The 27,411-nt window shown below is 47.0% G+C and overlaps 1 protein-coding gene and 1 pseudogene across 1 annotated transcript in view; one reads left to right on the forward strand and one right to left on the reverse strand.

Moving 5' to 3' along the window:
* CrzR (corazonin receptor) overlaps positions 1-27,411 on the reverse strand; it is a 276,923-nt gene that overhangs the window by 20,043 nt on the left and 229,469 nt on the right. The window lies entirely within an intron of this gene.
* On the forward strand, positions 22,177-27,391 carry LOC149325720 (uncharacterized; annotated as a pseudogene).

Genomic DNA, 27,411 nt, shown 5'->3' on the forward strand with positions numbered 1-27,411 from the left:
CGAAGTCTTTAGTTAAACGTGTGGAAGAACTTGAGCCTAAAAATCAGACGATGCGTACATCTGAAGCTTCCACGAGCTGCGCTCATGATGTGTCTAACATTCAAGTTAAAATTGATGATCTAGAAAACTGTTCCTTCGGCCCAACATTCTCTTTTGTGGCGTTCTGGGTAAGGATAAGGCTGGAACTTGGGAAGACTCCGCGCGTATTGTTAATGAATTTTGTTCTGAAAAACTTGCTCTTATAGTGTCTTCATTATCCCGGGATCACCGCGTAGGCCGTTTTTCAGACCGGTCTAATAATGCTATGTTGTTGAACGAAAAGAAGTTGAATCTGTCATGAGCGGGGGCTGTAAGATCAAGAATACGGACTTCAGTATTTCACGTGATTACTCTCAAATTGTTCGCGATAAACGCCGCCAAATACTGAAGTATGCAAAATCGGTAAAATCTGAAGGTGACAAAGTGCGTTTGGTTTTTGATAAACTGCGTATCAGTACTGAGTCTTATTCAAGGGATATCGAAGCCAATCCGCTGTGCGGGTATCCCAAGAGTAACGCAGACCTTCCACTCCTCATAAATTGAGAGTTAAACCCCCCTCGAGGTCACTCGCACGGCGCTGCGCTATTTTGGGTACCAAATTCGTTTACACCAACATACCAAGTCTTCTTTCTAAAAACGCGACTCTTTTTTCTCTAATCGATTCGTGCTGTTCGTCGATCATCGCGCTTACCAAGACTTGGGTAAATGACATGATTTCTGACAAGTACCTTTTTGTTTGCGATTCCGAATTTAGCACATTTCGTTGTGACCGCGTGGGCCGTTCGGGTGGGGGAGTATTTTTAGCCGTTAAGAAAGAGATCACCGCTGTGCTTGCTGAAGTCGCGTCGTGCCTCGAGTCAGTGTGGGCTCGTTTGAAATGTGGCCCTTCTCATATCATTGTTGGTGCAATCTACCGGCCTCCTGACATGCACATTTTATTCTCAAGTGAATTTCATCGAATCTTAAGCGAAGTTACTGTTTGGTCTCCGAATTCAAGTTTCCTGTTTCTAGGTGATTTCAACTTTGCGGCAATTAGCTGGTCCTCTTTATTTGCTGAAACTAATGATCCTGAAGCTCAGGCTTTCCTCCAGTCCTGCCTTGACTTCTCATTGCAGCATCTTACTTCTGAAACCACGGGTTGTTCCGCCACTTCTGCAAATGTTCTGGACTTTGTCTTCACCAATAATCCTTATCTTTGTTCTAATAATACGCTCTTAGAAGGCTTTTCGGACGATTCTATTATCACACGGCGCCCGAACTTGGGGGCGGCTGAACCAAACTCAACTCAGCCCAGAACGACCGAGAGAGACAAATTGAGATATTCTGCTGCCGCCGCTGATGGCGATAAGGCAAAACTGAGGGACTGATGAACAAAGCACAGAGCACGCTCTAAAAAAGTTCCTAATCTATGAGACGAATGCACGCACATAACGCGACCGGCTCGCACAGACCAGCGAAACCGCTAGGCTGGGATCGGCCGATCCCAGGGAAGGCGTGAATCCCTACTTGGTAGGAGGGCCGAAGGTGAATGTACCATTGAACATGCTGAAAGGAGGGTCGGTTGCATAATAGGGTTTGTATACAGAATCCCCCTGTCTTGCGGCATATGGTATTCACGACAGAAAGGACGTTGCTTGAACGACCGGCTGTGCGAACATTTTAATTCGTTGAACAAAGCAGGCGGATCAAATTTAGCTCTACATTGAAGACAACATGAACACGCCGGCACTCCTTCGCTTGAAGAGACATCTAATTATCAAACACAAACATCAGACGGTAAGAGAATTAGTAGAAGGGTCTTGTAATAAAGCAGCGCATGGATACAGGCCAAGAACGGAGAGAAGACACACACGGCGCTGAACTTGCAACTGCGTTTATTGGAAAAAACAAGCGGCTTTTTAAGGAAGGGCGTCACGACAGGGCGCGCAGGCGCTTAGTCAAAAAATACACTTGTCAGGTAATAATATGTCTCGTAATCGCACGAGTGATTATCGGTGATAAACACTGTTTAGCAACTTCATTTCCTTAGAGGACAATGTTACTGAAGGCTGGCTGACACATCTGTTTCCTTTTCTCAAGATATGAAATATCTGTGCTACTTCCCTCGTCCTACGATCATTATGGATGAACAAGACTTCTGTGTCAACGAGAAACGGGGTACACATACACTCGAGACAATGCTTGGCTAAGTTTGTTAAACACTTTCCCAAAGAATTTTGGTGCTCCAAAAGCCGCACATTAATGCAACGGCCTGTCTGGCCAATCTAACTACTGCCACAGGACAGGGGAATCTAGTAGACCACAGTAACCTTAGACGGGACGAACTTGTTTGCATGGTTAATTTTACAACCTGTTTTCTTGCCAATTCCATCTCTTCCTTTGAACAGCTGCCCCCACCTTGTCTAGTTTATTAGGAACCGAGAACACAACGTTGACACCATACTTGGCCCCCACTTTCTTAAATCTGTGCTAAAGGGAATGTACTACGTATGGCACTGAAGCTATATTTTTTGTTCTATCGTACGCAATACACTCTAGAGCACTGGAAGAACACTGGAATTGGGGCCGAAGTTTTGCCTTGAGCCAACGACTAAGCCGCTAGACCGGTTGGCGATTGCTCACCACATCTCTCGCCTCGCTCCAGAGGTTGACAGGTCCCGCTGTGCTCAAGAGTGTTCAAAGGTTGCGATATGCCAGAAGCAACGCAGACGGGGCCAGGCCACTCTGAGGCCTCTGGTTGATTATCTGGCCGCCAGTGGATTGATTCCTTTGGTCTCCGACAAGGAGGGTTTTTTTCGTTGTGGTTCCACAAGGCTTGTTCACCCAGAAAGCTTCTGAGGCGGTGGAAAAGAACTTCAGAGAAGTAAAGGTGAACAAGGCTACGGTCAAAAGACAAGCACTCGCTCTTCTGAATGAATGCAATCTAAAGGGGTCGTACGCAAGAGTCAAGGCGGCCGAGGGGTGTCAGCTGGACTTGTTTTTCACTGCTAAGTCGCACAAGCCAAGCATTCCGTTCCGCGCTATCGTCTCCGAAAAGTCAACGTGGCAGTATGAGGTGTCGGGATTTTTACAGAAGCAACTGAGGTCTCTGAAGATTGTGGAGCCGTTCCTAATCCCAGGTTCCAGTAGCGTTATTGAGTTCCTTGCGTAGCAGAATCCAGGGACCTCCTCTGTGCTGAGCATTGACGTAGAGGACCTCTTCTACTCGCTTCCACATGACAGCCTGTTGAAGGCAGTGAAACAGTGCATAACAGAGGACAACGATGAGGTTGCGTTTGTGAATGCCAGTGGTGTCGCTGTTGACAGTTTTCTTGAACTGCTTTCCTTTTATCTGGCATCGACCTTCGTGAAGTGGGACGATCGGTGCTTCGTTCAACGGTCGGGGGTGTGTATAGGTTCCAGAGTTGCCCCAATCCTCAGCGACATATTCCTTGGGATGGTGGACAGGGCCCTCGAAGAAGATATCAAGCTTCTAGCAACCAAAGTGTTCCGGTATGTGGACGACTACCTGGTGTTCACTAGAGAAGGGAGTGACATGAGAACCTCGGTAGACGTGTTGAAACTTCTTAAGGAAAAGGGACAAGGCTTGAAATTTACCTTTGAGTTGCCAGATAGTCGACATATACAGTTTCTAGACATCAATATGTTCTTTAGGGAAGATCACGTGTGTTGGAAATATGCACCACGATCTCAGAAGCCCCTTCTGAGCCACGAGTCTGGTCATTCGAGGCTTGTTAAAGATGGCATAGCAATGTCATGCCTTGGGTCATCGTTGAAGAAGTCCTGCCCACTCTTGGTAGAGGAAAGCTTCTACGCACAGGTTTCTAGGCTCAAAGAGGCTGGCTTTCCGGTACAGAGCCTCGCGCGTCTAGCGGAGAGGCTCTTGATGAAGAAAAAAGGGGGCTGCCAAAAAGCCCTGGAAAGTTCACACCACAAAAAGGTTGCTCCCATTCCATATCTGCATGGTGTCTCCCATCGTCTAAAGAAAGTCGCAGGCAGGTTTGACATACAAGTGGTTTTTACTGCTGAGAATAAGGTTGGCAAGATTTCTGCCGCGGTCAGGAGAAGAATGGGCGAGTCGAGGCCCATTGCAGGAGCATACGCTGTCAGACACGCCAACAGATACGTGCCGTGCAACATGTGCGGTGTGTACAGAATACCCATATCATGTGGGAAAATTTATTATGGGCAGACTGGAAGGTGCCTCAACGTCCGCCTGAGAGAGCACGAGAGGTCGCTGGGGACGTCTGCCGCTTCTCCTAATCTCGCTCTGCACTGCCGTGACTGCAGTAAGGAAAATGACAGCGTGTGTACTCCTGACTTCAGGCGTGCTGATGTTGTCTTCAGGCACAGGGATCAGAAGTGCCGGGAAATAGTAGAGGCGTATCTGATCGCCACATCGCGCATTCCATGCGGTGCAAAACCTTCGGTGGCGTTACACCAGGTAGAACTGGAATATCTTGATAGTACTGCGGCGGTGCCATGAGGCTAATGCGCACGTGTGGTTGGTTTGCTGTTTTTGTTGTTTCATGCTTTGTGCGCCTGCGCGTGCTGGGTTCAAGCCTTTATAACCACGAGTTTTCTAATAAAATTTTCAGTTGATAGTCAGCGCTTGTTTGTTTGCGTGTTTCTTCCCCTGTCTTAGTTTTTCGCGCTGTACATAATGTTGAATACTGACAAACTGAGACCTATGTCGCAAGTATGAGGAAATCAGCATATGGGCTATGCCTCTAATACCATAGGCATCTAATTTTTATGCGAAGCATATTACTAGAGGTACACTACAGCACTTCGCCGTGGTTACACGCCATGCACACCACGTGGTACAGTGACGTCACACCACGTGACATACCACGTGACACATGACGTCACGACAGAGGAAGACGGGGGTCCACCTCGCGCCGTCGCTGTGGTTGCACGCCGTGCAGACCACGTGGTACAGTGACGTCACACTACGTGACATACCACGTGACACATGACGTCACGACAGATCGCCGTCACGCGCTGGGAGACGGAGAACGATGCCATCGCACAGACGCCGGAATGTCCTCGAGCGGCATTCCCGCGCATTTCGAACGCGCGTTCACACTCGGTGTAGGTGAAACGCTCGCTCCATCGGGCAGGCAGACGCGGCTTCCGTGGCAATCCAGGCGCTCACCCAACGCGCGTCTCGGGGTTAGTCGGCGTTCCGCTGTAGCCATGCCGTTGTCTTCCCCCACGACGAAGGCTTCTAGTGGTTGTATTAAAATGACCAAGTATTCAACCAAGGAAAGCCATGTATTACCAAGCCTAGCCACCAATATGCTTCGCATCTGACTAGGCTTAACCTTAGCTAAGCCTCAGCCATTTTTTTAAGCAGCACAGGTGATTGACAAGGTCGAACGCCTTTGAAAATCTAAAAATAATCCAAGTACCATGTTTTTTTACTCAAATATTTTTAGTATGAATCCTTTCTGAGCAAGGAGAGCTAACTCAGTCGATCTGTTTTTACGAAAGCCATATTGAGCGGTAGTGATAATGTTTTATCTTTCAGTGAAGCAGGATAGCTGTTTAAGAAAAACTTTTTCGAGGCCTTTAGAAAACAAAGGTAAGATTGATATCGGGCGATAGTTTGCCATTTCATTTTTGTTTCCTTTTTATACACTACTGTCACTTTTGCCCTTTGCATGAGACGCGGGAAAACGCCGGAAACCAAGGAGAGGTTGCAGATATGGGCGAGGCAAGGTGCAAGAATGTCGATGGTAAATTTTATGGGCTGTATCTGGAAACCTGACGCGTCTGTAGCTTTACTATTATTAAGCAATAAAAATTCTGCAATTACTTCATTTACTGTAACCGGTGTTAGAAACATTGTTTTACCATTTCGGGCACTCATATAGGACCGATTCACGTCGCCCTTGATGTGTCAGCAAAGGAAAGAAAGTAGTCATTAAAGGCATCTGCTAGATCAGGGCCTTTTAGTTCAATCCCTTCATGAATAATTTTTGTGGTCGGTTCGGAAGAATTAGCGAAGATAGCTTTTAAAATCTTCTAAATTTTTTCCAGATTATCCAGCAGTTGAATTAAAGCGGTTATAAAGATATTGCTTTTTAGCGACGCGAAGTTGCTTTGCGACGAAGTTCCCAAATTTTTTTAACGTTTTCGGCTCTTCAGGACACCTACTTTGCAAAAACAGTCTATAAAGTTTATCTCGTTTTTTTATCAACTGCAACATGTCCTTGATTCTTTAAAACAGCGCAAAAGACAGGGACACAGATAGAAAAGACACACGCAGCGCTGTTTTAAAGAATCATGGTTCACCAACTAGCCTGCACGTCTACCCTTGTAAACATGTCCTTGTCGACCCATGGTTTCTTACTTTTGCTTGATTGGGAGAATTTCTTCAGTGGAAATGAAGCATTATCAATGTCATGTTATAATTACGCTCCTCCTCTCCCCCTCAACTCGTACACACGGGGCACCAGAAAAAAAAATAAAGGAAACAGTTCGTGGACTGGGCCCCGCCCATGAATACGCCTTTCGCTGACGTTCGGCTTGCGACTTCCGGTTGTCGCACCCAGCACCCCCGCAGCAGCGTCCGCAGCGTCTCTGGGGTCTCTCTTCGCCTTCCTGGATTGCGGTGCGCGTCGTATTTCTTTGCTTGTCACTGCGACAAAGGCACTGCGAGTGGCTCCCGAATTCCTGCCAGAAAGAGGCGGCAGAGGTAAATGAAACCATACGCGCGAAGGCAATGAATAGCTGGCTCAAGCTTGCCGCACGACAGGCGATTTTCACGCTAAAGTAAGTGCGCACGTCACGCTGTCGCTGCCGTGGCTGCAGCGAATGACAGCTTGTGGTGGCCTGCCGACGTCACGGGACTAGTGACGTCTACTTTTACGATTTTAGTTTGAAAATCGGTCACTACGAAGACACTAATTGCCCGCGAATTTAAAAAAAAACGCGGTTTTTAAAACTCATGAAAAAACTGCCAGCTCAGCTCCGAAGACTCATACTTGGTGCGAATGCTTCTTAGCATCATTTCTAACCACTGAAAACATTTACAAGCCACTTTTAATTTGTTGCATGGTTTCTTTACTGGTAACGGAGTGGATTCCAAGAGAAGGCCAACGTAGCAGGGGGCGGAAGAAAGGTGGGCGGAGGAGATTAAGAAGTTTGTGGGGATACGCTGACCGCAACTTGCAGAGGACAGAGTTAATTGGAGAGACATGGGATAGGCCTTTGCACAGCAATGGGCGGAGGCAGGCTGATGATGATGACATCAAGATGGTGAGACAAAAGAATACACGAAACTGCAATATGTGTACATAGGGAAACTTAAACCACGTTATTCAAGAACAAAATATGAAGTTCTCGACGTGAACAGAAAAACAAATCAAAATTAACGTGGATATACCTATTTAGAAGAGATGGAAGAGTGTATTGAAGACGTTATTTACCAAGATTTAGTCGAGGTGTCGTCATTTTCCATTCCTCGCCATATCTTGTTGGATACGCCGATTTTTCTTCTTTTGTTGCGCTAAATTCTTCAAATTTGTTGTATTATTCTTGATTTCTGTTTTGAAAGCGACAATACGGCGATATTTATAACGACTATGTGCTTTAATGGCTCTGGAACAACAAAAGAACGTTGCACTTGGATGTAGAAACGGTGAATTTTATGTATTTCAGAGATATCTTTTTTGCTTTAAAAGAATACATTCAAGGTTAGTGAATGTTGTAGTACCCCACACTAACTGGCATTGCATTGAATTGAATTGTATACCAGCATCTTAGTTGTTGTGGAAAGTATGTATTTTAGACGGCCTATTACCAGTAATTTGAGCTCTTTTTTTTCAAGACATCATTTACATGATTTTCCTATGACATACTGGCAGAAAATATAACCCGGAGGCATTTAAACTGGTCCACCATTTTTACGGACCGCGAGTTTAATATATCGTGTGGTGGGATAACCTCGCTTTTCGGCCTAAATATGACAACTTTAGTCTTGCTCTTGTTTATTTACATCAGCTGAAACCAGACATCGAGCTTTCACTGTGACATTTCGTTATTTGATAAGTTCATGAACATTTTCACCTGAAATAAATACGCTCGTATCATCGCCATAGATAAAAAACTTCCTACTACCGTTAATGTTGAAAATATCGTTTAGGTGAATATTGACGAGTAGTGGTCATAGTGTACTGCATTGGGGGACACCGCAAAAGAGCCGATTCAGTTCAGACTGTATACTATTTATGAATTCCACTTGCTGTCTGAACGACAAACAAAGAACTTAAAACTGGTAGCACTTTTCCTCGGATACCATAACACGGTAATTTATTTAGCAAGATTTTATGATTTGCCAGGTCAAAAGCCTTTGAAAAGTCTACAAACACGCCAGTGACAATAGCGTTGTTTTCAAGTTGCTTTATTACATAGCCCTTTGGTAGGAATAATGCAAGAAACCAACCAAAGAATGCAGACGCGGCTAACCTGGGTCGTCTTTTTTGCGCAGGTTCTTGCTGCGTGCAATGGGCCGGTGACATTTCAAGAATTCCACTTTGGCAATCCATCACTAATCTTCAAGCTTCATCAAGTACAAGTTGTGTCGCTCGACGGCAGTGATAGCTTGCGGGCTGGAAGAAATGCCTCGAATTTCGGACATTTTCCTGTTCTGCAAAGGTACATCGGAGCAACATCGTCATCACCCGAGCCGTCCGGCACCGCCCCTCAAGCTTTTTTCATCAGTGGGCAAGGGACCAACCAAAGAATGCAGACGCGGCTAACCTGGGTCGTCTTTTTTGCGCAGGTTAGTAGAAAATCAAGCAGTCACGACTTTAAAAGCGATTCCTTGTGTCTGGTTGTAGTCCCTTGCCCAAGGGTGTTGTGTGAATGTGTCGCGAGTTGTTTTGAATCTTTGTGCTTTCTTGTTCTTCTGTTAAGTGGCGATGTAGAAATGAACCCAGGCCCTGGCCCTGCGGTTTCTGAACAGCTGGCAGCTATTCTTGCCAATCAACAGGAGGCGTCAAATGAGCTTAAGACTATACGGGAAAGCTTGGAAAGTCATGTTGCTGAAACTAACAGAAGGCTCGCTTCTATTGAGCAGAAGCTGCTGTCGTTTTCAGAGACCGTAGAAAGGGTGGAAGAATTTGAGCGTCGGGTTTCGAAGTTCAATGAGCAGACTGAATTTCTACTAAAAAAAATCGATGATCTTGTGAACAGAAATCGGCGCAATAACTTAATCGTTTACGGAATCGCTGAATCTGCATCCGAAACTGTGGTATCGCTCAGGGATGTTGTTTTGACAGAAATATTTGAAACGAAACTGGGAATAAAAGTAAACAGTCTTGAGCGCATACACAGATTGGGAAGAAGGGGGCCAGACAAAATACGCCCAGTGATAATGCGGTTTTTTGATTTCAATGAAAAAATGGAGCTCCTGAGAAATGAAAAGAAACTAAAGGGCACTGATTATTCGTTGTCGGAGGATTATTCATTCAGAATCCAAAAAATAAGAAAGCAGCTATGGTCGTCCGTTAAAGACAGTCTCACGCCTGAAGATAAAGCGTATCTGAAGTACGATAAGCTAGTTCTCAACAAGGTGACGTACGTGTGGGATGAGGAAAAAAACGAAAGACGGGAGCTTGTGAGGCCCGGTGCAGATTCAGACGACCACATTGCACAAGATAATGAAAACCAGGCTTTGCCTCAAAATAATCGAGTGAGAACCCGGCGAATGGCCGCAAACGGTGCACCCAAATGACCAGGAAATAACACTTGTCAACTAAGGTTACTTTCTTTAAATGTGCAGAGTATTGTGAATAAAAGTGTCGGATTTGAAGCGCTGCTCTATGACCTTGACCCGCATGTCACGCTGCTGACGGAGACCTGGTTGCACGCCGGTGTGCTCGATAATGAAATCATGCCCCCATCGTATAAGATATTTAGATGTGACAGACAATCCCGAGGGGGTGGAGTTGCTATTGTAGTTAAGGAAAACATTAATGTGACAATTTTACCAGCTATTCCTAAACACGAAAGCATCTTTTGTAAAATTGATTTTTACGGTAACTCTATAGCTCTCGGTGTTGTATACCGCCCTCCTACGGCAGATCTTGCATTTCTCGAGCAACTCTACGATTATGTACAGCGTTTCCGGGGTGAGCACGTAAAGTTTTTCTTAGCTGGGGATTTCAATTTGCCGAACATCGATTGGTCAACCATGAATACGATGGGCATGAATGTTAGGCACTCAGAGATTCTTTTGAACACTGCATTTTCATGTGGTCTAGCTCAAATTGTTACTGACCCTACCAGAATAACTGCAACCACTAGGCATATTCTTGATTTATTGTTTATAAGTTCCGCTGTCAAATGTGACACTGTTGATGTCATGAACGGGCTCTCTGATCACAATTTAGTATTTCGCACCTTTTCCTTTGAAAAGTTTTGTGGCAAAAGCAAGCCTGTGATTGTTGTGAAAGATTTCAACAGGGCAGACGATGAGAGCATCCTGGACTGTTTAGAAATGAATTTGGACGGTTTTAATGTTAACCTAGATGTGAACGTTTTGTGGTGTAAATTCAAGCAAATTTGTCTTCATTGTATTGCCATGTTTGTTCCTGACAGGATTAAGAAAAAGAAACAAAACCCCTGGGTTACGAGACAGATCATACACATGAAAAGAAAGCTTAAGAGAATGAGACGATCAGGTCGGTCTCGAGACCCTGCTATTAACACTCTAAGCGCAGCGCTGAAAACTGAAGTCAAAAAGGCTAAGGACACTTTCTTCACTACAACTTTAGGCAATTTCATGAAAGAAGCACCAGGGAAATTTTGGAGGTATATAGGTGGCACTAAATCCAATAGTATTTCGTTGATGGTTGACGGCTGCCCAGTCTCCGAGGCAAAACCAGTTGCCGATGAATTTAACAGGTACTTTCAATCCGTATACGCCCAGAAGGATAGTCATCTTGTTACCGAGCCTGCTGGGTATTTTTCTTCTATGCCTGATGTCATTGTGAGTCGGGAAGGTATTTTAAGCTTGCTCCTTAACCTTGACGCTAAAAAATCGGGCGGCCCCGATAACATTCCTACAGTTTTCCTGCACCGTTACGCGGAATGGATTTCACATTACTTGTTCCTCATTTTTAACGCGGCACTAGCACAGTGTTCTCTTCCGGCAGACTGGAGGGGTGCTCGTATCATTCCCATATTCAAGTCAACTGATCGCCTGAGTGTATCCAATTACCGTCCTATTTCCTTGACCTCAACTAGTTGCAAAATATTGGAACATATAATCTGCCGACACTTGACCGTATTTCTTGAAGAAAACAAACTGTTATCAGACGCACAGCACGGGTTTCGGCGTGGTTTGTCGACTGTAACGCAGCTCCTTAGTGCATGCCATGATTTTTCACTCGCGATTAATAACAAAGAACAGATTGATGCTATATTTTTAGACTATGCGAAAGCATTTGATAAAGTGCCACATAATAAATTATTACAGAAACTTTACGACATGGGAATAAATAGCAGACTTATCGAGTTCATTAGGGCTTACCTAGAAAACAGGTATCAGCACGTCCAAGTTGACAAGTACTGCTCGGAGGCACTGCAGGTGACATCAGGGGTGCCACAAGGCTCGGTTCTGGGACCGATTTTATTCCTTATTTATGTTAATGACATCGTAAAAGTCATACACAGTGATGTTAAGATAAAGCTTTTCGCAGATGACTGCGTTCTTTACACCTCTGTTAAATGTGCAACTGACCAAGTTAAACTTAACAAAGCCCTTGCTGACGTTTCAGGTTGGTGCGCAAATTGGAACATGTTTTTGAATGCTGATAAGTGCTTAGTCCTCCGCATATCCAGGAACAAAACCGTTTTACAACATTCTTATTCTGTAAATGGCACTGCACTTAAGGAATCGCCGTCTGTTAAATACCTCGGAGTTACTATTACACACAATCTGAGTTGGGATCTTCATATTAATACAGTCTGCACCAAAGCCTTTAAATCTCTCTGGTTTATTAGACGCAAGCTTTCCAAAGCTCCCACGCACGTGAAACTAGCAGCCTATAAAGCGTTGGTCCGGCCATGTCTAGAGTATGCCTCGTGCCTGTGGGACCCTTATACAAAGAAAAATATTTCCAAATTAGAAAGGGCTCAAAGAACCGCGGCCAGATTCATTTGCAATAAATATAAACGCACTGACAGCGTGACAGAAATGATTGATTATCTTGGTCTCGAGACACTACGAGCGAGGCGTTCCGAATGCAGATTAAAACACTTGTATTTAATATATAACAATATAATAGACATCAACAATCATAATTTCATTACCCCTCACACACTACGCACAAGCTCGCGTTTTGATAACGGGAAAATGATTCATGAATATAGCCCCTAAACGATACCTTTAAGTATTCATTTTTTCCGAGAACCATACACGCTTGGAATAAATTACCAAGGAATATTGTCGTTCATGATGTAAAAAATAGCGCACAGGGAACACACGGGACGGAAAGTAAACGACGCAGACAAGCGCTAACTCGCAACTGAGGTTTATTGCTGACGCGCGCAATATAAGGTAGTCACTTTAAAAACATAAAACAAAAACAACCACAAACAGTCCCTCCTGGAAAGACCAAGTCAGAGGAAAAAATTGAAATTGAAGCATCAGGCGCCACTCATCGCTGTGGAAGATCAGTTAAAAAACCATTATCAAAAAAGGAATTCAATGCAACGCTGAGGCTAAAAAATCGATTTCACAGTCTGCCAAGTTAACAGAGGGCTCACTGATACACGGATTCCGACATTTCCTAATATGGTATGCCTCCATTATCTCGCGTACACGCTGATCTCGATGTCTGAAAAGTAAGACAGTACTAGAAAAAATCGGTTTACAAGTTTTCCCCTTCTGCTCTTCTTTTTTGCTACATTCCCGGCAATGCTCAGGAAGATTGCCATAATGATCTTTTAGGGAGTTACGGTGTTCACCAAGCCTAACGTTGAGGCAGCCTAACTTGGCAGACTGTGAAATCGATTTTTTAGCCTCAGCGTTGCATTGAATTCCTTTTTTGATAATGGTTTTTTAACTGATCTTCCACAGCGATGAGTGGCGCCTGATGCTTCAATTTCAATTTTTTCCTCTGACTTGGTCTTTCCAGGAGGGACTGTTTGTGGTTGTTTTTGTTTTATGTTTTTAAAGTGACTACCTTATATTGCGCGCGTCAGCAATAAACCTCAGTTGCGAGTTAGCGCTTGTCTGCGTCGTTTACTTTCCGTCCCGTGTGTTCCCTGTGCGCTATTTTTTACATCATGAACGTTATCCAACTTGCCCAACTTTCCGCTTTGCTGAATATTGTCGACAGTCCCAGTGCGCAAGAGTTCGTTAAAAACCTGAAAATGCGGGGGTGAAGTTGTACTTGTATTGTTTCTTGTATTCTTGTATTCGTGTATTCGTGTATTCTTGTATTCTTGTATTCTTGTATTTTTGTATTCTTGATTCCTGTATTTGTTGTTTTTGTGTCCACTCCTGCTTGGAGTCAGCCGACTCTGCAGTATTCGCAAATAAATAAATAAAATAAAGTTCAGTTGAATCGTTTTTGCAGATGCTAAACAGAAATGGTGTTAGCAAGTTAAATTTATGGATGAAATTTGACATTTTTATATAGGTATTTTTTCAAAGACTTTCAAAACACTGGTAAAATAGATCGGTCTGTAGTTGGCGAAGACATTGCGTTCTCCGTTTTTTTAAAGAACAACAACTTAGGCTAATTCCATTTTTACAGGAAAAATGGCAGTTTATACACATATGTCGAAGAGATCAGCAAGTATGGGAGCGAATATCAGCTGCATGCTTGACTGGCCGTATTTGAATGTCATAAATGTCACAGCTACTGCTATTGTTAAGATCTGTTATCACAGGCACTACTTCGCCTTCCGTGACTGGGTGCAGGAAAATTTTTTCAACATTCTGAATGCGAACATATCTGCAAGCGCCAGATCCGGCAGCACGGGTGGCCAAGTTCGCTAAAAAAGTATTGAATACATTAGCCAATTCAACACTACAAACTTCCTTTCCATCAGAACTTAATTTGTTAATGCAGTGCGTGAACTGTCCCGCTGCCGAAGTGGATTCAACGTCGACCATAGTACACCATGTCGACCATTCTTAACCTCTAGAACTGACACGTGATAGGCTGTTCTTGCACATCGCAGTTTTTCAGTCAGTTTATTCCTATTATTCGTAAATAACGCATGGTCCTAAACCTTCCGGCTGCCCAAAAATTTTCTATACAGCTTGCCTTTCATTTGTATTTCGTTGCGAAGCTCTGGCGAGACCCATGGCTTGCGGACTCCGCGACTTTTCGCACGCGCTATAAGAGGAAAGCAGCCGTAATATATCTGTTTAAAGGAATCCACAAACGTAATATAAGCAGAATTTGCGTCACGAAGTTCAGCTATATCACTTCAATCTACTTTTATGAGCGCATCGCCAAAGGATTTCAACGATACTTCTGTAATGGCTCGGTATGTGATTGATGTGAACTTCCTATTGCACTAGCTGTCTCAATGCAAGCAAACACTGGAAGATGATCACTAATACAGGAAGATAAAACGTCAAAAAAACATTCAGCTTCATAGAGTTAGTAATAACAAAATCGATAACTGAATGGCCTTCGCTTGTGACTCTTGTTGGTGTATTGATCAGTTAAACAAAGCCATTAGACATAACAGTCATATAAAGTCTCTAGCAGATGGGTTGGGATTACTTATGTCAATATTGAAGTCACCACAAACTATTAAAGTTTTCTTATTGTGACACTGAACAATAAAGGCCAGGAACATGTCATAAAGCTCTGAAAATGACGCAATATTACCGTTAAGAGGAGGATAACACACAGAGAACACAGCACTTTCTGTACGAACTGAAAGAATTTCATAATCTGGGCTAATTGAAGTGTATGGTTGAAGTAAGTCGCCTGTAACGTCGTCCTGAAGAAATAGTGCAATGCCGCCGCCGCGGACATGTCTATGCGCATAATATGTCGTATAATAATTTAGCCTGGAAGCATCAGAGTCATTTGTGCTCCACGTCTCGGTTAACATTATTGCAGAGAATGAAAAAATACTTTGTTTTTCACAAAGCTAGTGTTGAGGTGAATACATTTGTAAGAGGTCGCCGGAAAATCTGACACCACTTGATCCACATCAGCAGGCAAATAATAGCGAGTATCATCCATCGTTTTTCCTTCCAGCAAACCAGAACGGACAAGACGTCAGTTGCAGGCTATCAGGGTCAGATTTGCTCTTAATAAAGATGGAAACTGCACCGCTGCTCTTTCGCACCAGAATTTTTTCGTTCACAAAGCAAACAAAATCATTGCCTTTTTCCTTTGCCTCATCTTTCACGTCCCGAAGAAGTTCTTTGCGGTAGCGAGATAGGTTTCCCTGATTGAAAGCTTTTCGTTCGCTATCCTTCAGCGCGTCCCTTTTCTGAAGCCATGCGTCCTTTGTCTATTGCATGGTAAACCGGATAATAATTCCGTGGATTTTATCTCTCCTGGCTGGCAGGTGGTGAGCTGATGCGACGTCAGCGTCAGTGAGCTGAGGGATGTGAAGCGTGTCTGCAACCTCATTCAGAGATGATAACAGATTCTCGCCCGCGACAGCAGGAACACTACGCACTTCCACGCACTTCCGCAGGGGGCGGATCATCTTCCTTCCTAAGCTAAACCTTCCCTCTTCCCTCCCTACTTCCTACCGGACAATAGTGATGAACTCAGTAGAAGGTAAATTTTAGGATGCCTACTTCACGGTCGTTTTTGCTATTTCTTGCACGCCAGGCACCCCGACTACCCCAACCAGTGTGGGTTTGCCCATTCGCGCAGCGCCGTTCAAGCCCTGGCCTCGTTGCGAACGGCTCTGGAACATTTCCGCGCATCCCGCACGCCCGTGGTTCACATTTACCTTGATTTACAGGCTGCCTTTGACAGCTTCCGGCACACCTCGTTACTTTCGCTTCTGCGATCGGTCTCCCTACCAGCTTGTATTACCTCTTATTATTATTTCTTTCGCAGCGCACGGTAGTCTACCGCGTGCGCACGGGTGAGGAGGTGTCTCCCAACCCTACTCTCGGCAGCCCTCAGGGATCCCCTGCTTCACCCTTTTTGTGGAATATTATAGTCAGAGATCTTCTTGAGTGTCCCATGCCTCCTGGCGTAGTACAGGCGTATGCTGAGTACACTATTGTGCTGGTGCCGGCCCGCTAGCGTACGAGCTCGAGCAGTTGTGTGCCGACGTCCTTGACACGACAGCCCGCCTGGCCTCGCATTCCCGGGTAACCATCTCGCGGAAGGACAGTTTCGTATGCGGCTTTCCCATGGCGTGGGCGGAATAGAAAAGCGTAATCCCACGGCGCGCTTCTCGTGCCGCCCCTTAAGTTTCAAACAGGAACTCCGGATTTTAGGCGTTGACTTTGACCGCCATCTCACTTTTCAACCTCATGCTAACTTCGACCGCAACAAGGCAGAGATCCTCACTTCGCTTCTTGTTTTATTTCTATCGTTTCACCGTTCCCTCCCTCTTCTCTACGAAGGCTTTATTTCCAAGTAATAAAACCCGCTCTTACTTTCGCCGTGCCCGCTTGGTGGTCTCGCAGCGCCAATTCCCGCCTTCGGGAGAAGGTTGTTTCTGTGCAGCGGGTCCCTCTTCTCGCTATCACAGGGGCCTTCCGCACAATGCGCACGGCTGCGCTTCAGGTACTCCTCCGGGTACCCCTCTTCCTTTGGAATTGGATCGCCTCTGTACGGAGTACATGCTTTGAAACAGTATAGATCCGGTCCACCTTTGAAGGTCGCACTTACCTACCGTCTGATATCTTGCCCCGCTTTGATCCCTGGTGTGACCATCCCTCTCTGGCCTCCTCGTTCTCCTCCACCCGTCTTCTCCCGTCTCACTTTCCTTTTCAGTCCTCTCTTCTCGGCCTTCATATATTCACGGGCGGTTCCTATACGTCCCACTCTGCGGGTGCTGCTTACATCGCATTATCGTCCTCTGGCACGGTGCGGAACGTGGGCCGGTTTTGTACTGAGACAGCCTTTAGTGCCGTCCGAGCAGAGGCTGATGCGTTTCACGAGGCTTGTTGTCATGCCCGGCGTGCCACTTCTCCTTTACCCTTGCATGTATACTCTGATTGCCTTTCTCTCCTTCGCCGCCGCGGTGGCTCAGTGGATATGGTGCTCGGCTGCTGACCCAAAAGACGCGGGTTCGATCCCGGCCGCGGCGGCTGGAATTTCTTTGGAGGAGAAATTCTAGAGGCCCGTGTACTGTGCGATGTCAGTGCACGTTAAAGAACCCCAGGTGGTCGAAATTTCCGGAGCCCTCCACTACGGCGTCTCTCATAGCCTCAGTCGCTTTGGGACGTTAAACCCCATAAACCAAACCAAACCAAACCTTTCTCTCCTTCAGGTTCTTCACTCTCTTTCCACGAACGACTTAAGGCCGGGATACATGCGACGTTTTTTTCGACGACATTCGCGCGGCACGCCGAGAGGACGCCGCGAAGGCGCGACGCCCGGCTGGAGATACAAGGAGCGTTGAAGCGGCGGCGCGCCGTATCCCTCGACGCGAAAGCAAATGTGATCACCAAGTGCCAAACACCACTGTGCAAGGAGGTCTGTGAGAACAGCGATGCTGATCACTCTGTTAAAATCACGAAAGTTTAACTTCGACACCATTGTACAAATTTTTGCACGCGCGCTGTATCTATAAAGATCTGCGTGCTCGAATGCATGTCGTCGCGTACCTTTGGACGCTCGCTCGGCCGCGGACACCAGCGGCTGCGGTTATCTTCGACACATTCGCTTCAGGGAGGGAGCGCAGGCATTCCGATCCAAGATTCGGCCATGTTCTCCAAAAAAGCGACATTTCAAGTCTGATGAAGCGTTTATTTTCACGACAACAACATTTCCGTGCCAAAAACACTGCGTAGCTCGACGGACATGGCGGCCATGTTGGCGACGGCAGGCAGAGGACCGGAAGAGCGGGCTTTCTGCGCTGCTATTGGCTCGCTTCAGCCGCCGCTTCCGGTCCCACCGGACGCCGCGCGTCAAAATCTAGCCGGTCCTGATCGGCGGCGGCGGGCATTTTGAAGCGAAAAGCTTCACTAGGCTCATCAACACCGCGCTTCGCGTGAGCCACCCCTGGGCGCCGCCGCGGCGCGCCCTACCTCCTCCTCCCTTCTCCTCCTCGCCACCTGTTTACCCTTCGCCGCTGCTAGCGGTTTTTATCGCGTTCTTATCGCGTTATCACAAAACGTTGCGATAACGACCGAGCGGCGGCGGCGGACATAGAAGAGGCCGTGCACCGCGGCGCGCGCTCTGTCGTCCTCTTCTCCTCCTCGCCACAGGTTTACCCCTTGCCGCTGCTGCGCGGTCTCCGTCGCCGTCGCAAGAGAAGGTTCTTTCGCAAGGCGTTGCGAGAACGCACGTGAGAGCGGCGGCGGCGGTCGTAGAAGAGGCGCAGACATTCGCCATGGACGGAAGAAAAGAAGACCCAGAAGTGGTAGCGAGGCGAGTTGGCTCAAAATCTACGCCGCTATCGTGGTGCTCCCAGTGCATTGTGCGCGAACTGCGACAGCCATGACGTCAAACAGAGCATAACTGCAGCTTTTCGCTTGTATATCCAGGCTTAACCAGAGCTAAGCCACTGCCAATTTTTTTTCTCGGCGCCGGGCGTCAAATCTGCGCCATCGGGCGAAAATCGACGACTCGCCGCGGTGAAAACGCTCCATGTATTCCGGCCTTTACGCGTCCCAGACATCAAGTGAACCCCTGCCACCATTTCTCTTCACCGTCATGTCTTCTTGTAACATGTCCCCACCTATTGTGGTGTCTGGGGCGGCAAGGTAGGAGCCTGGGCCGCCTCACTGGCGTCGGCGCGCGGCCTCCTGCGGCCGTCATAGCGGTTGCCTTTGTCAGTGCGCACCCGCATGCGCACCACCGTCTTCAGGCTGTGGTTATCCACTAGGACCGCGGACCGCGACACCCTCTTGGTTGTTTTTCCCCCTCCACCACCTGTCTCCTGCTCGGTTTCCCTCCGCCCCTATCTCTCTCCTGACTTGCCACGGCCGTTTTCCTTCCTACTTCCATCGCCTTGCACGCCTTCCTTCGCCTTCTTGTCTATGCGGTGGAGCTCGGGGGGACGTTCTCCATTACCTGCGCGTTCTCGATTTCGCCGCGTACATAGCAACGTGGCAACACGGCTATGCGCACTTTCTTTCCCCTCACGACTACCCGTCTTTCTTATCTTTCCTCGGTCTCGTGCGTTGCTTATTCGCAATGCCGTTCGCGTTTCTTCTTTCCTTTCACCCGTCTGTCGTGTTTATTCCCGCCCGGGTGGCTCGTAGGCCTCACTGCCAGTCCCAAGCTTCCATCGTGGCTCTTGTGGTCGGAGGCACCATGTGTCCAATTTTGGTTGGCCGTGGCCCTGCTCCTGCCTCACGGGAATGTGTGTCTTCCTATTTGCTCGCTCTGCGTGCACACGCTGTTTTCTCTATCTGTGGGGTTTTTTTTCATGTCTAGTTTGTTCTTATTTTTGATTGTCCTCGTTTCGTTTTTTTGTTTCTTTATTTTACCTATCGGTTAAATTTTCCCTTTTTTACTTGTTTCACTCGTTTTTTATCTTTTCTTCTGTCCCTGCCTTTTTTCATTTATCTTGGTCCACTTTTCTCTTCACCACATTTTTAACTACCCCGTCTGCTTTCTGAAGCCCATTATCTCTTGCATTTTTTCTCTTGTTTTATTTTCTTGTCTCTGCTTCCTTCCTACACCTTCCCTTCTGCTGGCCACGTGCGAACATACCTGAAGCGCTTGGCCACACTGGACCGAACCTTGTTTCGTTTCGTCCTTCTTAATTCTTAATCATTCTGGGGCTTCTCTCCCCTAAAAATCACCTTTGCCCGCCTATCATTCCTGCTTTTTTTGCTCTTTGGTTTTTCTTAAATTTTCTCTTGGTCGTCAGCCCCTTTCGTTTTATTACCAATTGGTTCGCCTGCGAAAACCTCTGGTTTGGTGCGTACTTTCTCTCGCTTTTTGTTGTTTTTTTTCTACATCTTGAGAGTTTTACAAAAATGCGATAGAGATGCTATCCAACGGGTGTTCAGCGAGATGCTCGCAGACGGCGCCATCCGACCGTCACGCAGCCCGTGGTCGTCTCCTGTCGTCCTCGGGAAGAAGAGGGATCAATGCGCTTCTGCGTCCACTGCAGGAAGCCTAACCAAGTGATTAATTCGCTCAGGACGAACTGGCGGGCTAGTTGGTTACACATCTCAAAATTTCCGAGCGCATGAGAATGAAACAAAGTGACAACGAAAGACGAATATCCGTTGCCGCGTATCGACGACTGCCCCGACCGACATCGGTGAGCCAAAAACTTCTCTTCAGTCATCCTCCGGAGTGGTTATTGGAATATAGAAGTTGATGAGCGGGGCTGTGAGAAAACCGCCTACGTGACACCGGACGGGCTCTACGAATTCCAGGTCCTCCCATTCGGGCACTGCTGCGCTCTTGCAATGTTCCAAAGAATGATAGACACCGTACTCACGCGTCTCAAAGTGCATGACGTGCTTTGTTTATCCTGAGGACGTGACAAGTTTTTCCACAACGTTGGCAGAACATCTACACCGTCTCACAACTGTCCTTGGAGCCGTTCGATCTGCGAACATCTTGGGTTCACCTGATTTCAGTTTCAAGGGCAGGTCGTAAGTGATGACGGAAACCGAGAGCTGACCTTTTGCTGTCGAAGAACTCTAGTTTGGGCTAGTTGGTTCATGCTTCAGGAGGAAAACGGCGCAAAAAAACGCGGAAAAAAGAGACAAACTCGACAGGACCAGCGCCAACTTCCAACTGAATTTTATTTAGCACCAAACCCGCCTTTATATAAGCCAACAAGCCGTAACATCCGTGTAATCACGCACAGGCAGTAGAAAAGATCACTGTAAGATATCAGTTCCGTCTTGACCCTTCATTGTATATGAAACCTTCAACAACTAGAGTAACAAGGCATTGCCATCCGCATAAATTATCTCCTTTGTTTACCCGCACTAATAATTTCAAATATTCTTTCTTTCCTCGACCTATAGCAGATTGGAACAACCTGCCCCCTAATGTGTTTGCATCCGAAAATCTGCTTTCCGCCACTGAACAAGTACTTGACCGTTAACTATTGTCTGTTGTTTGTTGCGACTTGTTTTATTTTCATGCTCCGTATTTACTACATCGCTTCTACTGAATTCTGCTGTTGGCGTCGTCTTCTGCTGGTCGTCGGAGTTCTCTGTATGTTTATCCCACTCCTGCTTGGGCCTTAACGGCCTGCAGTATTGTATAAATAAAATAAAAACACATGAAGCGCAATAGCAACCACGTAACATTATCATGGCTATCCGAAAAAAAAACAACAAATTTGTAGCAAACAGCACTAAAGCGGTCATGGCCACGAAACTCTTAAACACCGAAAAACAAACTCATGAAAGAAACGTGGAAAAAAGGTGAAGAATGAAGCGTTAAGACCAAGGTAGTGTCAAAGGTAAAAAAAAGGTTTAAATGGATGAAGAGTACAAACCGTAAAATTGGAAACGAACAACCAGCAGCCATATGAATGATAACAGATGACCAACCAGAAACATGAAAAAAGATGGACGCGGAGCTAACACCAAAGTCAGCGTCAAAGGTATGAAAACGAGAAAAAAAAATGGAAACGAACAACCAGCAGCCATATGAATGATAACCGACGACCAACCAGAAACATGAAAAAAGATGGACGCGGAGCTAACACCAAAGTCAGCGTCAAAGGTATGAAAACGAGAAAAAAAATGGAAACGAACAACCAGCAGCCATATGAATGATAACCGACGACCAACCAGAAACATGAAAAAAGATGAACGCGGAGCTCAGACCAAGGTCAGCGTCAAAGGAGTAAAAACGAGAACATAAATCCGCGCAAACAATCGTACATCGTCAAAAAATTGCACCTAATGCCAAAGGGAAGAGCGTGCTTCTGCCCGCCATTAAAGGCTTGGGCATCACCCATGAGGAGGGTTGACATATAATACACGGCACAGAGACAACCACGACACGGCGCAGCAACATGTATCCACCAGGCGGCGTTCGAAACAGGGTACGTCTCCGAAGGGCATAGCAGGGTCTACGAAGCCTCTCCCAGGACAGCACCCCATGAACAAACCGGTCGCGAGGTCGGCGGGAGCCTCTACCCATACGGTGGGTATCCGACGGTGGGTTTCGAACCTGCTACCCCCCGCTGCCGAGGCGGACGACCAAACCACTTGGCCACTGCTGCGGTCGTTGCTGTCTTTCCGTCCTCGCCCAGAAAAAAAAACAGTCCGACGATTACTGGACCTCTTCTCCTACAATCGCCGCTTATTAAATCTTCGCACAAGTGTCAAGCGTTACGTCAGGACGTGCCGGCTATGCCCGCGGAGAAAAAAACTCACACTGAAACCTCCCTTCATGCTACAGTGCATCGAGCCACCCCCGCTACCATTCGACAAAGTCGGCATGAGCCTTCTGGGGCGATTTGGTACTCTGCCGTCGACCGGCCACAACTGGATCGTAGTCGCTGCAGACTACTTCATCAGCTATGCTGAAACGAAGGTCCTTGTGCGAGTTACTGCCGGAGAAGTTGCTCACTGCTTGATGCACGACACGGTGCTTAGACACGGCGCCCCGAAGACCATCATTACTGACCGAGGCAAGGCGTTTACAGCTGGATTCCTACAGGACATATTAACTTGCAATCATACAGATCACAGAAAAACCACTGCCGGTAATCCACAAACAGATGGCCTAATGGAATGGCTCAACAAAACAATGGCGGATGCGATCTCGATGCAGGTCGACGTAAAGCAGAAAAGGTGGCACTATATCTTGTGTACGTCACCTTAGAGTTCAATATTGCAACGCAAGAAACCACCAAGTTTACCACGTTCCGTCACATCTATGCCAGGGAAGTACGCATCAAGTCGGATGCGATACTCCCAAAATTTCCAGCCAGTTGCGGCAGATTGGAGGGAGCTCGATATGAGGCAGTCTGCATCCGCTGGGCGCGTTCTTCTTTTGTGCAGACGATCTCACCTTGTGGGTCACCACTGGCTCACCGGGAGAGGTCCAAACAACCTCCAACAGGCACTTAACCCCATTTCCACACACCTCTCACAAGAGGGCCTGCAACCCGCTCCAGAGAAATCAGAACATCTACTCATAACACGCAGTAAATATCAACGGACAATGAACCCCTCCCTCACCCTCGCCGGACCGCGCATCCCCCGCGTCGACACTTCTTGCATCCTGGGTGCGCCACTGACCTCCAACACTTTCACTTCTTTCATCAATCAGTCCATACGCATATGCCACTCAATCACACACTTACTCCGCCGCGTAGTTTTAAGAGATTGCGGCCTCTCCGAGACAAACTGCCCCCTTAGAGGCAAAAAACAAGACAAACTAATTCCTGGCCCTCAATAAACCATATACGACTCCCCTGTCAGGCTTCGACAGACACCCTGTACAGAACAGGCCTTTTCCACCCCTTCAAGCCCTCCTTCACCTGCACCGGGAAAAACAAATCATCCACCTGTACAGCTCACCCGCTGGTTGGTGGATACTTTCCCAGACCCACCGCAGTCTTCCATCTACCCCCCAACGTCCACCTCACCTCACACCCTTTCCGCGCAACATGTTAACACACACACACACACACACACACACACACACACACACACACACACACACACACACACACACACACATGGTCGCGCGTAGGACGGCGCCAAGCACACGCATACAACCACATGCCACCCTTGGACGCTGCGGCGGTGGCCTAAACAGACGCCTGCCACATGGGAACCGCGGGCTCCGCAGCAGCTTTCTTCCTGCACCCTTCCCTCTCTACAACCAGCACTCACATAACCGGTCCCCACCCTCCACTCTCGCCCTAAAAATACGTGGGACTGCCGACGCCATCATACACTTTGCCACCCTACTCCCCGCCCCCAATAGGCAGCTGAGCGTGCCTTCCACGAAAGAGACCTCCCCTTCCCTACCCGACCAGCCTTAGATGCCGCCCTCACAGCACTGAGCCCACGACTGGTGACCCTTCGGTGGATTGCTGGTCACATGGGCCTTCCAGGCAATGAGCTGGCTCACCAGCGTGCCTGCGATACTATAGGCACTCTGCAATGCAGTTTGAAGAACAGGCCGCGCCATCTGGCGGCGGAAGCACGAAGCTTGCAGGCGCTCCAGGCGATCGCGCGCGGGCGCGGACCCTTCTCTGCTGCCATTGCCACCGTTGTTCAGCGTGTGCTTTTTGAGCGTGTCTCTCGCGTCCGAAAAAGAATCTGTGCGCCGTTTGAAGGTCCGATGGCGTCATCAGACTCGTGTGATCAGCCCCCTGCCAAAGCTGTGAAGAAGAAGAGTGGACGGAGGTACTGCTCCGTGAAAGACTGTCACAGTCGTGAAGGGACGCCAGGCGTAAGGCTGTATAGCTTTCCGTCGCAGCCTTGGGACAAGACGCGAAGGCAAAAATGGATTATCGCTGTGCGACGAGTCAAGTAAGTGAATTCCTATTTATAAACCGAAATCGCTACATATTACGCAAGCATCCAAGAACGGTGTTCATTTTCTAGTTCGCGGCAGTCGGTTAACAGATCGTTGGCCAGTGTACGGGGAGTTTTCACGAGGCGGTCGCTTATGTTTACTGTTTGGCATAGTACTGAGGAAATAAAGAAAGCGCAGTATGACCTTTTCGAGACGCACTGTGCTCACTCTTGTGGTGTCTGTTTCTTGAGAACGACGATCAAACTGCTCGTAGACGTGTTCATCGCAAGTAATGAGGACTTGCATGCTCAACGGGAGCCAGCCTCCGTTTTGGTCGTGCTTTATTTTGTTTCGATGCTACATGCTCTTCGCGGCGGTGTCGTGGTTGACTCCGGCGGATAAGAAACGCCAAACGACCTGCGCTGTCATGCGCGTTTCCTGCCCGCCGGCCACTTAGCGATTTATCCTGAACTGTTGTATCTGCTCTACATTAACCACAACGAAACGTTGTTGCGACACTCAAGCAGGGGAGAAAACAGTGTGTATGAGGTGCGTCAGATTAGTAATATATAGGGAAATAATTTATGTATACAACGTGTTTTCCTGTTGTTTAATCACGACCCTTTCATTGATTTACCCTACTACGCCTGTTGTAGCAGATTGATGGTAATTACTCATGTTTTACTTATTTCAGTTTTGGAGACTCGTCAGACTGGCAGCATAACCGGGATTCTAGGGTGTGCTCCAAACATTTTGTGAATGGAGAGAAAAGCACTATTGAAACCCACCCAGGCTATGTACCGACAATTTTTCCCGTGGTGTACAAGAAGAGGTCCACTTCACCTACTGCTAAGCTGACTAGATTTAATAGGTAAGCTTCTCTCTGATGTGCTGCTTGGGTTTTTGCTTGCGTCAGAAGCTGGGACTGTTGAATATGTTCCGTCTTTTCCCATTTAGCGTCACCATGGACCAGTTGGTCTCCACTAATAAATGTGAATGCATGCGTGTAGATGTGCCCAGTGCGAAAGACGTGCACTTACAAGGTTCGGTGGTATTCACGCTTCTATAAAATATACAGGTGCAAGCAGCGGCATTCTAGGTCATCGTCTGCTTCTTCTGCTGCCCCTTCATCACCTGTCGCTGCTGCATCACCTGCTACTCCTGCATCAGCTGCTGTCTCTGGATGAGCTCCTCCCCACACAGCCGAGAGAGTAGGAACCAGTGGTACCAGCAGCCTTGCAACAGCTGACCTAGCAACTGGTTCAGACGTGTTGTACGAGGGGAGCTCGTCAGAAGACCTAAACCTACTGGCCACTGTTGCTGCTGAGCATTGCACTGCAGTAAAATCCATGGTAAGCTTCTGAAAATTTGGGAACCTGAAGTTGAATGCCCGCATGCGAACAGAAAAATGTTTTTGTTCTTATACCATGCTGAGCCGCGTATCCCTGTGTAGCATAGGCAGCAAGTTCGCAGTGTTGTACTCTTATTGCTCATTCCCTTCTCATTTTTCAGTGGAACATTTGGTGCACAAAATGTGACATCATATTTCTGGAGAGGCTAGTTTGAGAAGTTTGTTTGCTGTCGACAAATTTGTGTGTTATGACTTATGAAGTGAGGTGGCCGCTGTAAACTAGCACGTATTTATTCTTTTTTACTGCAATATTACACAGGAAACACAGACAGAAGGGACAAGCACGGCAAGCCAAAATTTCACAGTGTTCATGTGCCTCATCAACGAATCAGGGGCATCAACCCAAGTGACACATCCTGAGACATGCGACAGCAGTGTGCAGCACAAGCCAGAGGTCTGTAGCAGGCACAGTGGCTCCGACTACAGAACCAGCTACTTCTCTGGCTATGACAGTGTCGCTAAATCTACAAACGCATTGCAAGACCTATGTAATGTAAGCAAAGCAGTGTTTGCAATGCTTCTGAGCATGCTTCCTCCTTCATCGGAGCGAAAATGTGATGTCACTGCGGAAAATAGGCTTCTCTTATTTCTCATGAAGTTAAAGCTCGGAATCAGCTACACATCACTGGCTATTCTTTTCTCTGTTAGCGAAACTTTAGCATTACGGCGCTTCAGAAGTATTCTCAAGACACTCGCTGTGGCAACCAAACAATGGATTTTTCGCCCCCCATCAAGAGTGATTGAGGCCACGATGCCTGACAGTTTTAAGGTGCATTATCCTGGCTGTACTATGATTATTGATTGCACCGAAATACGTACAGAGCAGCCACCAACTCTGCAACAAGAACGAGTCTTGTACTCAAATTAAAAAGGGTCGTATACACTGAAGTTTTTAGTGGCTGTAACACCAGGAGGGATGATCTGCTTTTGCTCAAAAGCCTATAGTGGTAGGCTATCCGATGCCCACGTTACAGTTGATTCTGGGTTCCTAGACCTTGTTCAACCAGGGGATACCATTCTTGCCGATAAGGGATTCCCAGGCATCAAAACAGTTCTAAGAAACCAGAATGCTGTCCTAGTTATGCCTCCATTTCTTCATGCCTCTCAGTTTTCACCAGAGGAGGTTCGGGACACATATAACATCGCGAAAGTGCGGATACATGTGGAACGAATGATTCAGAGGATCAAGATCTATAACATCTTGAACAACAATGTACCAACTGAGCTTATCCCATGTATGACTGATGTATTTCATGTCTGCTGTCTGCTAGCTAACCTTCAGCCCCCAATAATTAAGCGCAAAGAGCAGCCACAGTCATCTTCCATATCTGCATCATAAGCTATTCACTGGCCTCATTC

The sequence above is a fragment of the Amblyomma mixtum genome, chromosome 10 (assembly GCF_055824585.1).
Source record: "Amblyomma mixtum isolate Tamu chromosome 10, ASM5582458v1, whole genome shotgun sequence".
NCBI lineage: Eukaryota > Metazoa > Arthropoda > Arachnida > Ixodida > Ixodidae > Amblyomma > Amblyomma mixtum.